Here is a 6,128-nt window from a genome sequence, read left to right as displayed (position 1 = left end):
AAAAGTGAAGGAAGCAAATAAATGTCTCTACAATAATAGCAGGAGACTTACTTCAATACACCACACTCTTCTATAGACAGAAAAACAAGACAGAGGATCAATAATGAAATAGACAACCTAACAATGTGATAAATGCATTAGACCTAACAGACATCTATAGATTGTCTATATCTACATCCCAAAACATCAGGATATACATTCTTCTTTAGTGCTCATGGAACTTTCTCCAGGACAGATCATATGCTGGGACAAAAAAACAGGTCTCAGTAAATTTTAAAAGATTGAAATGATTCAAAGCACTTTTTCTGACCATAATGGAATGAAGCTAGAAATCAATAACTACCAAAGAAACAGAACTTTCACAAATAAATGGAGGCTCAACAACACACTCTTAAACAATCAGTGGGTCAAAGAAGAAATTGTAAGAGAATTTGGTAAACATCTGGAGACAAATGAAAACAAGAATAGCACATGTGAAAACCTATGAGATGCAGCAAGGTGGTGTTGAGAGAGAAATGTATAGCTCTAAATGCATACATACAAAAGGAAGAAAGAGTTAAAATCAAAGACCTAATTGAAAAACTGAAGAAATTACAGAAAGAACAGCAAACTAACCTTAAAGCAAGTAGATGAAAACATATAACAAAGATTAAAGCAGAAATAAATGAACTGGAGAACAAAAATTACAGAGAATCAATAAAACCAAAAGTTGGTTCTTTGAGATGATCAACAAGATTGACAAACCCTTAGGTAGACTGACAAAGTCAAAAAGAAAGAAGATGCAAATGAACAAACTCAGAAATGAGAGGGTGATCATTACTATGGATCCCAAAGTACTAAAAAGAAAATAAGAGGATACTATGAACAACTGTATGCCAAAAAATTAGACAACTTAGAGGAAACAGAAAACTCCCTAGAAACACATGAACAACCTATATTGACTTGAGAAGAAACAGAAGACCACAACAAACCTATCACAAGAAAGAGATTCAATCAGTCATCAAAAAACTTCCTGTAAAGAAAAGCCCGGGACCGGATGGCTTGACAAGGGAATTTCACCAAACATTCCAGAAAGAACTAACTCTATTCCTGCTCAAACACTTCCAAAAAATTAAAGGAAAAGGAACACTACCTCATTACCTCATTTTATGAAGCTAAAATCACTCTAATACCAAAACCAGATAAAGACATAACAAGAAAGGAAAACTACAGATCTATATCCCTAATGAATATAGATGTAAAATTTCTCAACAGTATACTTATAAATCAAGTACAAACGCACATTAAAAGAATTATACAACATGACCAAGTGCAGTTCATTCCAGGAATGCAAGTGTGGTTCAACATAAGCAAGTCAGTCATGTAATACAACACATTAACAAACTGAAAGGGAAAAATCGTATCACCATCTCCACTGATGCTGAAAAAGCATTCAACAAAATTCAGCATCCGTGTCTGATAAAAACAATATAAAGGGTAGGAATTGAAGGAAACTTCCTCAATATGATAAAGAGTATGAAAAACCCAAAGCCAGCATCATACTCAATGGTGGGAGACTGAAAACCTTCCCCCTATGTATTAGTTAGGGTTCTCTAGAGAAACACAATCAATAAAGATATCTGTGACTATAAAATTTATAAAAATGACTCATGCAAGTGTGGGTATGCATGAGTCCAAATTCTGTAGGGCAGTCAGCAAACTGTCAACGCCAAGGAAGATGTCCGATGAACTCCTCAGGAAATGAACTGGCAACTTCGACGAACTCCTCAGGAAATGCTTCGCTGGGCAGCAGCAGAAGAAGTGAAGGTCCTCTATGTGTTTCACTTATATGTCTTCAACTGATTAACTGGATTAAATCCAGCCAATTGCATTCTCTCATTGCAGAAGAGATAACTTTCAGAGTCATCAGTCACTGTTGCAGCCAATTGACTGATAATTTAATAAAACCGGCATGTTGCCAGCCACAAACGTCCTGGCAGCAATTGTTAGGCCAGTGCTTGCTTGACAAGACAGCTGGGTACTCTCACCTGGCCAAGTTGACACATGAACCTAACCATCACAGTCCAACCCTTGTCAACCTGGCAGTTATCAACATCACCTAAAACCATACTTTATCTCTAAGTAGATAACAATAACAGAAATACATTTTGCCTAACAATAGTCTGCTGTGCAGTGTACAACTGGAAATGCACTAAATGCACTAAATCTCTCCAGAATAGGGTGCAAGTCCTTAAGTCAGCTCTTAAAATTGATTTTCTTTAGCATAAACACAGCAAAATAAACAGTACAGGTTCTGCCATACGATAAGGGGTTAAGACAGAGAAGAAAGCAAAGATATTTGCTTTACAGACAAATACAAACATACTCATAACAAGACAAGGAGGAAATATTCATGCCATCATAGTCCTCATTTCTATAACTGGTCACGTGGCCATAGTTCATATTTATCACTACCTTCTTCCACTACCCATTCCACGTTCCCTTTACCCTCAGAAAGCATTTCCGCTAGCCATGGTTCTTTGCCTGGTAGGGTGAACCAAACCTTCATTCCTGAAGTTTCTTGGCCATTGGTAGTCCTGCCTGGATTGGGTTGTTGCAGTTTTCCACTGACTTTAATCACAGGGCATGGTAGTACTAAGACACGCCCTAGAAGATCTCCTGTATTCCAGGAAAACTCTTCTTTACTTCACTGTATAGTTGCAGTGCTATTTCCTCTTGATAGTCAGGATCAATCACCCCAGCCAGTACAATAATCCCCCTCCTTGTCTGTTGATTCAGAGGCATAAGAAGACCAAAGTGGCCAGGTGGCAGTCTTAATTTCCAGTTCAATGGGATTACTGTTGTGTTTCCTGGTGGAAGCACTCCTTTTGGAACAAAGACTTGTAGAGCAGAGCTTAAGCTTGCAGGGACAGGGAGCAAAAATTTACCTAGTGGATCACTAGGAGTGATAGTGAGTGGTGCCACTCCTGTTTCCACCCCTTGATTCCTAGACCTTTTAATCCTGGGTATGGGAGAAACAGCATCATAGAGTGGACGCTGATTCAGAGCATGCACAGCCTCTTGGAGAACACTGTCCCAACCCTGCAACATATTGCCACATAGTTGGCACCATAATCGAGTCTTCAACAGGCCATTCCACCAGTCTATCAATCCAGCTACCTCTGGATGATGGGGAACATGGTAAGACCACAGAATTCCATGAGCATGTGCCCATTCCCTCAATTCATTTGCTGTGAAGTGGTTTCCTTGGTCCAAAGCAATGCTGTGTGGAATACCATACGGGTGGATAAGGCATTCTGTAAGTCCATGGATGGTAGTTTTGGCAAAAGCATGTCACGCAGGGAAGGCAAACCCATATCCAGAGTATGTGTCTATTCCAGGAAGAATAAATCGCTGCCTTCCATGATGGAAGTAGTCCAATGTAATCAACCTGCCACCAGGTAGCAGGCTGATCACCTCGGGGAATGGCGCCATATCGGGGACTGAGTGTGGGTCTCTGCTCCGGAAGACTGGACACTAAGCAGTGGCTGTGGCCAGGTCAGCCTTGGTGAGTGGAAGTCCATGTTGCTGAGCACATGCATAACCTCCACCCTTACCACCATGACCACTTTGTCCATGAGCCCATTGGGCAATGACAGGAGTTGCTAGGGAAAGAGGCTGATTGGTATCCACCAAATGGCTCATTTAATCGACTTCATTATTAAAATTTCCTTCTGCTGAAGTCATCCTGTAGTGATCATTCACATGGGACACAAATATCTGCATGTTTTCTGCCCACTCAGAAAGGTCTATCCACATACCCCTTCCCCAGACTTCTTTGTCACCAATCTTCCAAACATGTTCCTTCCAAGTCCCTGACCATCCAGCCATACCACTAGCAACAGCCCAGGAATCAGTATACAAATTCACCTCTGACCAGTTCTCCTTCCAAGCATAGGGAACAACCAGGTACACTGCTCAAACTTCTGTACACTGAGAGGATTTCCTCTCACCACTGTCCTTCAGGGACATAACAGAAGGGGGCTGCATTGCTGCAGCACTCCACTTTCAGGTGGTGCCTGCATATCGTGCAGAACCAACTGCAAACCAGGCCCCAGTTTTCTCTTCCTCAGTCAACTGATTGTAAGGAAATCCCCAAGATGCCATACCTGTGGGCTGGGAAAGAGAAGGTAAGGTGGAAGGAGTGGGGGCCATGGGCATTTGGGCCACTTCCGCATGTAACTTACTTGTACCTTCAGGACCTGCTCGAGCTCTATCTCATATATACCATTTCCGTTTGATGATGGAGTGCTGCTGTGCATGCCCAACTTTATGGCTTGGTGGGTCAGACAACACCCAGCCCATGATAGGTAACTCAGGTCTCATGGTAACTTGGTGACCCATGGTTAAGCGTTCTGTCTCTACTAAGGCCCAGTAGCAGGCCAACAGCTGTTTCTCAAATGGAGAGTAGTTATCTGCAGAGGATGGTAAAGCTTTACTCCAAAATCCTAAGGGCCTGCTTTGTGATTCTCTTAGAGGAGCCTGTAAAAGGCTCCAAGTAGCACTTTTATTTGCCACTGACACTTCCAGCACCATTGGGTCAGCTGGATCATATGGTCCAAGGGGCAGAGCAGCTTGCACAGCAGCCTGGACCTGTCGCAGAGCCTCATCTTGTTCCGGTCCCCACTCAAAACTAGAAGCTTTCCTGGTCACTCGGTAAAAGGGCTGGAGTAGCACACCTAAATTAGGAATATGTTGTCTCCAAAATCCAAAGAGGCTAACTAAGTATTGTGCTTCTTTTTTGGTTGTAGGAGGGGCCAGATGCAACAGCTTATCCTTTACCTTACAAAGAATATCTCGACAGGCCCCACACCACTGGACACCTGGAAATTTTCCTCAGGTAGAAGGCCCCTGTATTTTTGTTGGATTTATCTCCTATCCTCTGCCACACAAATACCTTGCCAACAAATCTAGAGTAGTTGCTACTTCTTGCTCACTAGGTCCAATCAACATGATATCATCAATACAATGGACCAGTGTGATGTCTTGTGGGAGGGAGAAACGATCAAGGTCCCTGTGGACAATATTATGACATAGGGCTGCAGAGTTGATATAACCCTGAGGTAGCACAGGGAATGTAAACTGCTGGCCTTGTCAGCTGAATGCAAACTGTTTCTGGTGGTCTTTACTGACAGCAATTGAGAAAAAAGCATTTGCCAGATCAATAGCTACATACCAATTACCAGGGGATGTGTTGATTTGCTCAAGCAATGATACCACATCTGGAACAGCAGCTGCAATTGGAGTCACCACCTGGTTAAGTTTACGATAATCCACTGTCATCCTCCAAGACCCATCTGTTTTCTGCACAGGCCAAATAGGAGAGGAGAATGGGAATGTGGTAGGAATCACCACCCTTGCATCCTTCAAGTCCTTAAGAGTGGCATTAATCTCTGCAACCCCTCCAGGAATCTGGTATTGCTTCTGGTTTACTATTTTGCTAGGCAGGGGCAGTTCTAGTGGCTTCCACTTGGCCTTTCCCACCATAATAGCTCTCACTCCACGAGTCAGGGAACCAATGTGAGGATTTTGCCAGTTGCTGAGTATGTCTATTCCAATTATGCATTCCAGCAATGGGCAAATAACCACAGAATGGGTCTGGTGACTCACTGGACCCACTGAGAGATGGACCTGAGCTAAAACTCCATCGATCACCTGACCTCCATAATTCCCAACTCTGACTGGTGGACCACAGTGATGTTTTGGGTCTCCAGGAATTAATGTCACTTCTGAACCAGTGTCTAATAATACATGAAATAGCTGATCATTTCCTTTTCCCCAATGCGCAGTTACCCTGGTAAAATGCCATAGGTCCTCCTGAGGAAGGCTGGGAGGAAGATTAACAGTATAAATTTTTGGCAGTATAACAGGGTCCTTCCCCAAGGGTACCTAGCCTTCCCTTCATTCAAGGGGCTCTGCATCTGTAAACTGTCTCAAGTCTGGGAATTGATTAAGGGGCCGTGACTCTCTTTTGTAATTCAAGGGAGACTTTTGTTCACGTTACCTAGAATTCTTCTGCCTATATAGTTCAAACAAGAATTTAGTCGACTGCCCATCCATTTTACTACTTGGTACTCCATGATCCACTA

The sequence above is a fragment of the Choloepus didactylus genome, chromosome 6, assembly GCF_015220235.1.
Source record: "Choloepus didactylus isolate mChoDid1 chromosome 6, mChoDid1.pri, whole genome shotgun sequence".
Lineage (NCBI taxonomy): Eukaryota > Metazoa > Chordata > Mammalia > Pilosa > Megalonychidae > Choloepus > Choloepus didactylus.
This window is presented reverse-complemented; position numbering follows the sequence as displayed.